Source organism: Pseudophryne corroboree, chromosome 7 (genome assembly GCF_028390025.1).
Source record: "Pseudophryne corroboree isolate aPseCor3 chromosome 7, aPseCor3.hap2, whole genome shotgun sequence".
NCBI classification, from domain to species: Eukaryota; Metazoa; Chordata; class Amphibia; order Anura; family Myobatrachidae; genus Pseudophryne; species Pseudophryne corroboree.
The window spans coordinates 495,615,202-495,628,188 of NC_086450.1; positions in this window are offsets into that span (position 1 = coordinate 495,615,202).

Genomic DNA, 12,987 nt, shown 5'->3' on the forward strand with positions numbered 1-12,987 from the left:
GCCTCCTCACCAACCTCGTCCTTATACATGTCGACACACACGTACCGACACACAGCACACACACAGGGAATGCTCTGATAGAGGACAGGACCCCACTAGCCCTTTGGGGAGACAGAGGGAGAGTTTGCCAGCACACACCAAAACGCTATAATTATACAGGGACAACCTTATATAAGTGTTTTCCCTTATAGCATCTTAATATATTATAATATCGCCACCAAAATGCCCCCCCTCTCTGTATTAACCCTGTTTCTGTAGTGCAGTGCAGGGGAGAGCCTGGGAGCCTTCCTAGCAGCGGAGCCGTGTAGGAAAATGGCGCTGTGTGCTGAGGAGAATAGGCCCCGCCCCCTTTTCGGCGGGCTTCTTCTCCCGTTTTTCTGACAACCTGGCAGGGGTTAAATACATACATATAGCCCCAGAGGCTATATGTGATGTATTTTTAGCCAGCATAGGTACTTTCATTGCTGCCCAGGGCGCCCCCCCAGCGCCCTGCACCCTCAGTGACCGTTGGTGTGAAGTGTGCTGAGAGCAATGGCGCACAGCTGCCGTGCTGTGCGCTACCTTAAGAAGACTGGGAAGTCTTCAGCCGTCGATTTCTGGACCTCTTCTCTCTTCAGCATCTGCAAGGGGGTCGGCGGCGCGGCTCCGGTGACCCATCCAGGCTGTACCTGTGATCGTCCCTCTGGAGCTAGTGTCCAGTAGCCTAAGAAGCCAATCCATCCTGCACGCAGGTGAGTTCACTTCTTCTCCCCTAAGTCCCTCGTTGCAGTGAGCCTGTTGCCAGCAGGACTCACTGAAAATAAAAAACCTAACAAAACTTTTACTCTAAGCAGCTCTTTAGGAGAGCCACCTAGATTGCACCCTTCTCGGCCGGGCACAAAAACCTAACTGAGGCTTGGAGGAGGGTCATAGGGGGAGGAGCCAGTGCACACCACCTGATCCTAAAGCTTTTACTTTTGTGCCCTGTCTCCTGCGGAGCCGCTATTCCCCATGGTCCTTACGGAGTCCCCAGCATCCACTTAGGACGTCAGAGAAAATAAGATTTTAAACCTACCGGTAAATCTTTTTCTCCTAGTCCGTAGAGGATGCTGGGGACTCCGAAAGGACCATGGGGTATAGACGGCTCCGCAGGAGACATGGCCACTTTAAGACTTTAGAATGGGTGTGCACTGGTTCCTCCCTCTATGCCCCTCCTCCAGACCTCAGTTAGGACTGTGCCCAGAGGAGACTGACAGTACGAGGAAAGGATTTTTGTTAATCTAAGGGCAAGATTCATACCAGCCCACACCATCCACACCGTATAACCTGGAATATACGCAACCAGTTAACAGTATGAACAAAACAGCATCAGCTAAAGACTGATCTCAACTGTAACATAACCCTTATATAAGCAACAACTATATACAAGTCATGCAGAATAAGTCCGCACTGGGACGGGCTCCCAGCATCCTCTACGGACTAGGAGAAAAAGATTTAGCGGTAGGTTTAAAATCTTATTTTCTCTTACGTCCTAGAGGATGCTGGGGACTCCGTAAGGACCATGGGGATTATACCAAATCTCCAGACCGGGCGGGAGAGTGCGGATGACTCTGCAGCACCGATTGAGCAAACATGAGGTCCTCATCAGCCAGGGTATCAAACTTGTAGAAATCTTGCAAAAGTGTTTGAACCCGACCAAGTAGCAGCTCGGCAAAGCTGTAATGTCAAGACGCCTCGGGCAGCCGCCCAAGAAGAGCTCACCTTCCTAGTGGAATGGGCCTTTTCCGAATTTTGGAACCGGCAATCCAGCCGTAGAATGAGCCTGCGGAATCGTGTTACAGATCCAGCGAGCAATAGTCCGTTTAGACGCAGGAGCGCCAATCTTGTTGGCTGCATACAGGACAAACAGTGCCTCTGTTTTCCTAACCCGAGCCGTTCTGGCGATAGAAATCTTTAAGGCCCTGATGACATCAGGGGACTTGGAATCCTCCAAGGCACCCATAGCCACAGGCACCACAATAGGTTGGTTCATATGAAAAGAAGAGACCACCTTAGGCAGAAAATGAGGACAAGTACTCAACTCTGCATTATCCGCATGGAAAATCAGATAGGGGCTCTCGTAAGACAAAGCCGCCAAGTCGAACACCCGCCTTGATATATAGGGACAAATCCCTAAAATTAGATTTAGTTTACAACTATGATGTACTACTTGCTTGCAGTCCAACTGAACAGGGGGCCTAATTCAGAGTTGATTGCAGCAGCAAATTTGTTAGCAGTTGGGCAAAAATAAGATTTTAAACCTACCGGTAAATCTTTTTCTCCTAGTCCGTAGAGGATGCTGGGGACTCCGAAAGGACCATGGGGTATAGACGGCTCCGCAGGAGACATGGGCACTTTAAGACTTTAGAATGGGTGTGCACTGGTTCCTCCCTCTATGCCCCTCCTCCAGACCTCAGTTAGGACTGTGCCCAGAGGAGACTGACAGTACGAGGAAAGGATTTTTGTTAATCTAAGGGCAAGATTCATACCAGCCCACACCATCCACACCGTATAACCTGGAATATACGCAACCAAGGCCAATAACATGACCACTTTCCAAGTGAGAAACTTCAATTCAACCGTTTGAAGCGGTTCAAACCAGTGTGATTTAAGGAACTGAAACACCACGTTAAGGTCCCACGGTGCCACTGGAGGCACAAAAGGAGGGTGGATGAGCCACACTCCCTGTACAAAAGTCTGGACTTCTGGGAGAGAAGCCAATTCCTTCTGAAAGAATATAGATAAACCCGAAATCTGCACCTTAATGGAGCCTAACTTCAGGCCCATATCCACACCTGACTGCAGAACATGGAGAAAACTACCCAGTTGAGAATCATCCTTAGGGCATTCTTGGCTTCATACCAAGACACATATTTTCTCCCGATACGGTGATAGTGTTTCGCCGTCACCTCCTTCCTAGCTGTAATAAGAGTAGGGATGACTTCATCCGGAATACCTTTCCTAGCTAGGATTTGGTGTTCAACCGCCATGCCGTCAAACGTAACCGCGGTAAGTCTTGGAACACACAAGGCCCCTGTAGTAACAGGTCCTCCCTGAGAGGAAGAGGCCACGGATCTTCTGTGATCATTTCTTGAAGATCTGAGCTCCAGGCCCTTCGAGGCCAATCTGGAACAATGAGTATTGTCTGCACTCTTGTTCGTCTTATGATTCTCAATATCCTTGAGATGCGAGGAATTGGAGGGAACACAGAGACCGACTGAAACACCCACGGTGTCACCATGGCATCCACTGCCACTGCCTGAGGGTCCCTTGACCCGGAACAATACGTCCAAAGCTTTCTGTTGAGGCGTGACGCCATCATGTCTATTTGAAGAATTCCCCAATGACTTGTCACCTCTGCAACGACTTCTTGATGAAGTCCCCACCCTCCTGGATGGAGATCGTGTCTGCTGAGGAAGTCTGCTTCCCAGTTGTCTACTCCCGGAATGAAGACCGCTGACAGAGCGCTTACATGATTTTCCGCCCAGTGAAGAATCCTGGTGGCTTCTGCCATTGCTGCTCTGCTCCTTGTCCCGCCCTGGCAGTTTACATGCGCCCCGACTGTGACATTGTCTGACTGTAACAGAACAGGTAGGTTGCGAAGAAGATTCTCCGCCTGTCGGAGGCCGTTGTATATGGCCCTTAATTCCAGTATATGGACGTGTAGACAAGCCTACTGGCTCGACCATATTCCCTGAAAATTGTTTCCCTGTGTGACTGCTCCCCATCCTCGGAGGCTCGCGTCCGTGGTCAGCAGAACCCAGTCTTGAATGCCGAACCTGCGACCCTCTAGAAGGGGAGTACTCTGGAGCCACCACAGGAGAGAGAGAGAGAGAGAAAGAGCGAGAGACCCTGGCCCTGGGGGACAGGGTATCTTCCGATGTAACCGCAGATGGGACCCTGACCACTTGTCCAGAAGGTCCCACTGAAAAGTCCTTGCATGGAACCTGCTGAATGGAATGGCCTCGTAGGCCGCCACCATCTTTCCCAATACTCGAGTGCATTGATGAACTGACACTCTGTTTGGCTTTAACAGGTCTTTGATCATGTTCTGGAGTTCCTGGGCTTTTTCCACTGGGAGAAAAACCCCTTTGTTTTCCCGTATCCAGAATCATGCCCAAAAAAGACAGCCGAGTTGTCGGAACCAACTGCGACTCAGGTAGATTTAGAATCCAGCTGTGCTGTTGTAGTACTCTCAGGGAGAGCGACATGGTTTTTAATAACTGTTCCCTTGAACTCGCATATATCAGGAGATTGTCCAAGTATGTGATACTTGTGACCCCTTGCTTGCGCAGGAGCACCATCATTTCCGCCATTACCTTGGTGAAATTCCCTGGGCCGTGGAAAGCCCAAACGGCAACGTCTGAAACTGGTAATGACAATCCTGTACAGCGAATCTTAGGTACGCCCGATGAGGAGGATTTATGGGACACGAAGGTATGCATCCTTTATGTCTAGTGACACCATAACCCCCCCCTTTCCAGGCTGGATATCCTTGCCTTGAGAGATTCCATCTTGAGTTTGAACCTCTTTAAAATAAGAATTTACTCACCGGTAATTCTATTTCTCGTAGTCCGTAGTGGATGCTGGGAACTCCGTAAGGACCATAGGGAATAGCGGGCTCCGAAGGAGGCTGGGCACTCTAGAAAGATCTTAGACTACCTGGTGTGCACTGGCTGCTCCCACTATGACCCTCCTCCAAGCCTCAGTTAGGTACTGTGCCCGGACGAGCGTACACAATAAGGAAGGATTTTGAATCCCGGGTAAGACTCATACCAGCCACACCAATCACACCGTACAACTCGTGATATGAAACACAGTTAACAGTATGAAACAATAGAGCCTCTCAACAGATGGCTCAACAATAACCCGATTTAGTTAACAATAACTATGTACAAGTATTGCAGATAAACCGGACTACGAGAAATAGAATTACCGGTGAGTAAATTCTTATTTTCTCTGACGTCCTAGTGGATGCTGGGAACTCCGTAAGGACCATGGGGATTATACCAAAGCTCCCAAACGGGCGGGAGAGTGCGGATGACTCTGCAGCACCGAATGAGAGAACTCCAGGTCCTCCTCAGCCAGGGTATCAAATTTGTAGAATTTTGCAAACGTGTTTGCCCCTGACCAAGTAGCTGCTCGGCAAAGTTGTAAAGCCGAGACCCCTCGGGCAGCCGCCCAAGATGAGCCCCCCTTCCTTGTGGAATGGGCATTGACAGATTTTGGCTGTGGCAGGCCTGCCACAGTATGTGCAAGCTGAATTGTACTACAAATCCAACGAGCAATAGTCTGCTTAGAAGCAGGAGCACCCAGCTTGTTAGGTGCATATAGGATAAACAGCGAGTCAGATATTCTGACTCTAGCCGTTCTGGAAACATATATTTTCAGTGCCCTGACAACGTCTAGCAACTTGGAGTCCTCCAAGTCCCTAGTAGCCGCAGGCACCACAATAGGCTGGTTCAGGTGAAACGCTGACACCACCTTTGGGAGAAACTGGGGACGAGTCCTCAATTCTGCCCTATCCATATGGAAAATCAAATAAGGGCTTTTACAAGACAAAGCCGCCAATTTTGATACTCGCCTGGCAGAAGCCAAGGCCAATAACATAACCACCTTCCACGTGAGATATTTCAGATCCACGGTTTTTAGTGGTTCAAACCAATGTGATTTTAAGAAACTCAACACCACGTTGAGATCCCAAGGTGCCACAGGAGGCACAAACGGGGGCTGACTATGCAGCACTCCTTTTATAAATGTCTGAACTTCAGGTACTGAAGCTAGTTCTTTGTGAAAGAAAATCGACAGAGCCGAGATCTGTACCTTAATGGAACCCAATTTAAGGCCCATAGTCACTCCTGCTTGCAGGAAATGCAGAAATCGACCTAGTTGAAATTCCTCTGTTGGGGCCCTTTCGGCCTCACACCATGCAACATATTTTCGCCATATGCGGTGATAATGAGTTGCTGTAACCTCTTTCCTGGCTTTAGTAAGCGTAGGAATGACTTCCTCCGGAATGTCCTTTTCCTTCAGGATCCGGCGTTCAACCGCCATGCCGTCAAACGCAGCCGCGGTAAGTCTTGGAACAGACAGGGCCCCTGCTGCCGCAGGTCCTGTCTGAGTGGCAGAGGCCATGGGTCCTCTGATATAAATTCTTGAAGTTCTGGGTACCAAGCTCTTCTTGGCCATCCACGAGTATCGTTCTTACTCCTCGCCTTCTTATTATTCTCAGTACCTTTGGTATGAGAGGCAGAGGGGAGAACACATAAACCGACTGGTACACCCACGGTGTTACCAGAGCGTCCATAGCTATCGCCTGAGGGTCCCTTGACCCGGTGCAATATCTTTTATAGCTTTTTGTTGAGGCGGGACGCCATCATGTCCACCTGTGGCCTTTCCCAATGGTGTACAATCCTATTGGAAGACTTCTGGAGGAAGTCCCCATTCTCCCGGGTGGAGGTCGTGTCTGTTGAGAAGATCTGCTTCCCAGTTGTCCACTCCGGGAATGAACACTGCTGACAGTGCTAACACATGATTTTCCGCCTATCGGAGAATCCTTGTGGCTTCTGCCACCGCCATCCTGCTTCTTGTGCCGCCCTGTTGGTTTACATGGGCGACTGCCGTGATGTTGTCTGATTGGATCAGTACCGGCTGGTTTTGAAGCAGAGGCCTTGCCGGCCTCAGGGCATTGTAAATGGCCCTCAGGTCCAGAATATTTATGTGTAGGGAAATAACCTGACTTGACCAAAGTCCCCGGAAATTTCTTCCCTGTGTGACTGCCTCCCAGCCTCAAAGGCTGGAATCCATGGTCACTAGGACCTAGTCCTGTATGCCGAACCTGCGGCCCTCTTGAAGATGGGCACTCTGCAGCCACCACAGTAGAGATACCCTGGTCCTTGGAGACAGGGTTATCAGCCTATGCATCGGAAGATGCGATCCGGACCACTTGTCCAACAGGTCCCTCTGAAAAGTTCTTGTATGGAACCTGCCTAATGGGATTGCTTCGTAGGAAGCTACCATTTTTCCCAGGACTCGCGTGCAATGATGCACCGCTACCTATTTTGGCTTCAGGAGGTCTCTGACTACAGATGACAACTCCTTGGCTTTCTCCTCCGGGAGAAACACTATTTCTGGTTTATGTCCAGAACCATCCCCAGGAACAGTAGACGTGTCATAGGAACCAGCTGTGACTTTGGACTGTTTAGAATCCAACCATGCTGTTGTAGCACTTTCCAAAATAGTGCTACCCCGACTACCAACTGCTCCTTGGACCTCGCCCTTATAACGAGATTGTCCAAGTACGGGATAATTACAACTCCCTTTTTTCGAAGGAGTATCAACATTTCGGCCATTACCTTGATAAAACACCCTCGGTGCCATGTACAGTCCAAACGGCAGTGTCTGGACTTGGTAATGGTAATCCTGTACCACAAATCTGAGGTACTCCTGGCGAGGATGGTAAATGGGGACATGCAGGCAAGCATCCTTGATGTCCCAGGATACCATGTAATCCCCCTCGTCCAGGCTTGCAATAACCGCCCTGAGCGATTCCATCTTGAACTTGAATTTTTTTATGTATGTGTTCAAGGATTTTAAATATAAAATGGGTCACACCGAACCATGCGGTTTCGGTACCCCAACCCGTGTGGAATAGTAACCCCGTCCTTGTTGAAGTAGGGGCACCTTGAGTATTACCTGCTGGGAATACCGCTTATTAATTGCCTCTAGCACAGCCTTCCTGCCTGAGGGAGTTGTCAGCAAGGCATATTTTAGGAAACGGCTGGGGGGAGACATCTCGAATTCCAGCTTGTACCCCTGAAATACTACTTGAAAGAAACAGGGATCCACCTGTGAGCGAGCCCACTAATTGCTGAAATTTTTGAGACGGCCCCCCACCGTACCTGGCTACACCTGTGGAGCACCCGCGTCATGGTGTGGACTCACAGGAGGCGGGGGAAGAATCTTGATTCTGGGAACAGGCTGACTGGTGCAGCTTTTTCCCTCTACCCTTGTCTCTGTACAGAAAGGAAGCGCCATTTGACCCGCTTGCTTTTCTGAAGCCGAAAGGACTGTACCTTTGTCTGTGAGGAAACCTGAGGTAAAATTATTTCTTCCCAGCAGTTGCTGTGGATACGAGGTCCCAGAGACCATCCCCAAATAATTCCTCACCCTTATAAGGCTCTCTATGCGCTTTTTAAGCCAGCATCATCTGTCCAGTGACAGGTCTCTAATACCCTCCTGACAGAATGGACATTACATTTATTTTGGATGCCAGCCGGCAAAATATCCCTCTGTGCATCCCCCATATATAAGACGACGTCTTTAATATGTTTTTATGTTTGCCAACTAGTATTCCTGTTTGACAGGGTCACCGACCACGCTGCAGCAGCCCTATCTGCAGGTCTCAGTCTAGTACCTGAGTGTGTAAATACAGACTTAAGGATAGCCTCCTGTTTTTTATCAACAGGTACCTATTAAAGTGGCCGTATCCTAAGACGGCAGTGCCACCTTTTTTGACAAACGTGTGAGCGCCTTATCCACCCTAGGGGATATCTCCCAGCGTAACTTATCCACCTGGCGAGAAAGGGTACGCCATCAGTAACTTTTTATAAATTACCAGTTTCTTAACGGGGGAACCCACGCTTTTCACACACTTCATTTATTCATCTGATGGGGGAACAAAACACTGCCTGTTTTTTCTCCCCAAACCTAAAACCCATTTTTAGAGGTGCTTGGGTTAAAGTCAGAAATGTATAACACATTTTTTATTGCCGGGATCAAGTCACGGATGTTCCTAGTGGATTGTGTATATGTCTCCACCTTGTCGACACTGGAGTCAGACTCCGTGTCGACATCTGTGTCTGCCATCTGAGAGAGCAGGCGTTTTTGAGCCCCTGATGGCCTTTGAGACGCCTGGGCAGGCGCGGGCTGCGAAGCCGGCTGTCCCACAGCTGTTACGTCATCCACCCTTTTATGTAAGGAGTTGACACTGTCGGTTAATACCTTTCACCTATCCATCCACTCTGGTGTCGACCCCACAGGGGGCGACATCACATATATCGGCCTCTGTTCCGTCACCATATAAGCCTCCTCATTCAACATGTCGACACCGCCGTACCGACACACCGCAGACACACAGGGAATGCTCTAAACGAGGACAGGACCCACAAAAGCCCTTTGGGGGGACAGAGTGAGAGTATGCCAGCACACACCAGAGCGCTATATAATGCAGGGACTAACTGAGTTATGTCCCCTATAGCTGCTGTTTTTATATATAATGTATACTGCGCCTAAATTTAGTGCCCCCCCTCTCTTTATTAACCCTTTGTAGACTGCAGGGGAGAGCTAGGGAGCTTCCTTCCAGCGGAGCTGTGAGGGAAAATGGCGCCAGTGTGCTGAGGAGATAGGCTCCGCCCCTTTTTCGCGGCCTATTCTCCCGTTTTTTATGGAATTCTGGCAGGGGTATTTACCTCATATATAGCCCCTGGGGCTATATATTGAGGTATTTTAGCCAGCCAAGGTGTTTTTATTGCTGCCTCAGGGCGCCCCCCCCAGCGCCCTGCACCCTCAGTGACCGGAGTGTGAAGTGTGTGAGAGGAGCAATGGCGCACAGCTGCAGTGCTGTGCGCTACCTTGGTGAAGACAGAGTCTTCATGCCGCCGATTTTCCGGACCATCTTCTTGCTTCTGGCTCTGTAAGGGGGACGGCGGCGCGGCTCCGGGACCGAACATCAAGGCTGGGCCTGCGGTCGATCCCTCTGGAGCTAATGGTGTCCAGTAGCCTAAGAAGCCCAATCCGGCTGCAAGCAGGCGAGTTCGCTTCTTCTCCCCTTAGTCCCTCGCTGCAGTGAGCCTGTTGCCAGCAGGTCTCACTGAAAATAAAAAAATCTAAGACTATTACTTTCTAAGAGCTCAGGAGAGCCCCTAGTGTGCATCCAACCTCGGCCGGGCACGAAATCTAACTGAGGCTTGGAGGAGGGTCATAGTGGGAGGAGCCAGTGCACACCAGGTAGTCTAAGATCTTTCTAGAGTGCCCAGCCTCCTTCGGAGCCCGCTATTCCCCATGGTCCTTACGGAGTTCCCAGCATCCACTAGGACGTCAGAGAAAATAGGTTTAGAGATTTTAGATTCAGAATTGGTCTGACCGAGCCATCCGGCTTTGGGACCACAAATAGGGTTGAATAAAACCCTTTCCCCTGTTGCACTAGGGGAACCATGATGATCACTTGCTGTTGACACAGCTTTAGTATGGCAGCCAAAATTATTTTCCTCTCCGAGGAAGTAGCTGGCAAGGCCGATTTGAAAATCGGTGTGGAAGCACCTCTTTGATGGATTTGGTAGAGGCCGGGGAGGACATTTTTCCTGTGAACTAGCCGTAGCCGGTGATCTTTTCCCTCTACCTCTACCTCTGGCGAGGAAAGAAAGCCACGCCCCATACTGAACTTACGCGACCGAAAGGACTGCATCTGGTATTAGGGTGTTTCCTTTTGCTGTGGGGGAACGTAAGGCAAAAAAGACGACTTACCCGCGGTAGCTATGAAAACCAGGTCCGCGAGGCCCTCCCCAAATAAAACTTCACCCTTGCAAGGTAAAGCCTCCATATGACTCTTTGAGCCAGCACGACCTGTCCATTGACGGGTCCGCAGGGACCTACTAGCAGAACCTAAGGTCAACACCATACTATCTTTAACCAGGGTGTCAATGTCATAAGACAAGTTATCAGCCCAAGCTGTAATTGCGCTACCTACCCCTGCCGACGCTACTGCAGGTCTAAATAGGGCTCCCGTAGTCGCATAAATTGATTTTAAGGTATGATTCCTGCCTACGATCCGCAGGATCCTATAGAGCCGCCATATCAGGGGACGGTAGTGCTACCTTTTTTGGACCAGCGCTTTAACACCTTGTCCACCGTGGGGCGAGGATTCCCACCGTAACCTGTCCTTTGAGGGGAAAGGATACGCCATAATAATTCCCTTGGGAACCTGCAGTCTAATGTCAGGAGTCTCCCAAGCTTTTTTTTTTTTTAATAAAACGATCAGCTCATGAGATGAGTTAGTTTACTTTCCTTTAAACATGCCGACCCTCGTGTCAGGGACAGAGGAATCCTCTGTGATATGCAAAACATCTTTTTATTGCAATAATCATATATTGAATACTTTCGCGACCCATGGGTGCAACCTTGTATCATCCTAGTCGTCACTGGAGTCGGAATCTGTGTCGGTATCAGTGTCTGCTTACTGGGTAAAGGGACGTTTATGTGACCTCGAAGGGTCCTGGGACACAGTAAAAGCCATGGGTTAATTTCCTGCTTGTCTATGGACTCTGCTTTGTCCAATCTGTAATAAAGCCACATTAGCATTCAAAACATTCCACATGTCCACCCAATCAGGTGTCAGCTGTGCCGACGGAGACACCACCACCATCTGCTCTGCATCCTCCCAAGACGAGCCTTCCGCTTCAGACATGTCGACGCACAGGTACTGACACCCCCACACACACACTGGGATAAATAAATATGGGGACTGACCCACAATAAGGCCCTTTGGAGAGACAGAGAGAGAGTATGCCAGCAGATACCCAGCGCCACAATATACTGAAAACCAAGGTCCCACCCTAAATAGCGCTTTATATATATAAATATATGTACAATCTGCACCAAATAAATGTGCCCCCCCCCCCCCCTCGTTTTTGCTCCCTGTTATTGTTCAGCAGGGGAGAGTCCGGGAGCACTTCTCTGCAGCATGCTGTGTAGAAAATGGCGCAGGTTAATGCTGGAGGATCAAGCCCCGCCCCCTCGACGGCGGGCTTCGGTCCCGCTCAATTTCTTTATACTGGCGGGGATTTTATACTATACTGCCTCCGCAGTATCTGAGACCAGTGCCAGTGCTGTTTTTGAGGTAAAAATTGCTGCCCAGGGCGCCCCCCCTGCGCCCTGCACCCGTACAGTGCCTTCTGTGTGTGTGTGTGTATGGTGAGCAATGACGTGCAGTGTTACCGCTGTGCGGTACCTCAGTGAAGATCTGAAGTCTTCTGCCGCCTTTGAAGTCTTCTTTCTTCTTATACTCACCCGGCTTCTATCTTCCGGCTCTGCGAGGAGGACGGCGGCGCGGCTCCGGGACGAACGGCGAGGGTGAGACCTGCGTTCCGACCCTCTGGAGCTAATGGTGTCCAGTAGCCTAAGAAGCAGAGCCTATATTTAAGTAGGTCTGCTTCTCTCCCCTCAGTCCCACGATGCAGGGAGCCTGTTGCCAGCAGTGCTACCTGAAAATAAAAAACCTAACAAAAGTCTTTTCAGAGAAACTCAGTAGAGCTCCCCTGCAGTGCATCCAGTCTCAACTGGGCACAGGATCTAACTGAGGTCTGGAGGAGGGGCATAGAGGGAGGAGCCAGTGCACACCCATTCTAAAGTCTTAAAGTGCCAATGTCTCCTGCGGAGCCGTCTATACCCCATGGTCCTTACGGAGTCCCCAGCATCCTCTAGGACGTAAGAGAAACCATGTGCAGTGCACGGGGGGTGCAGATGTAACATGTGCAGAGAGAGACATGTTATATCTGTCCCCCCTGCAGTGCACATGGTTTTGCCCAACTGCTAACAAATTTACTGCTGCGATCAGGTCTGAATTACCCCCAGTGTCCCCTAGTGGGTACATTGTGCAAAAAAAAAAAAAAATAGAATAATTCTATGGATTACAAGGCAATATATACATTTCTGGGAGGGTTACTATCTAAGTTCCTCCTGGAAATGGGCGTGTGGTGGGTAACTATAGGAGGAATATACCCAACAACTAGGGATGGCCATCGACCATTCATAATCATCGATGGTTTATAGGTGATGTCGAATGCTTTTGCCATTGATGAGAGAGAACCAGATAGCTTCCCTCCAATGATGCACAACATAACCAATTTTTTGATAACAAGGTGCCAGGGGACATCCACGAAGCTCCCCTTCCCCAAGGTTCTGATTGGCCCA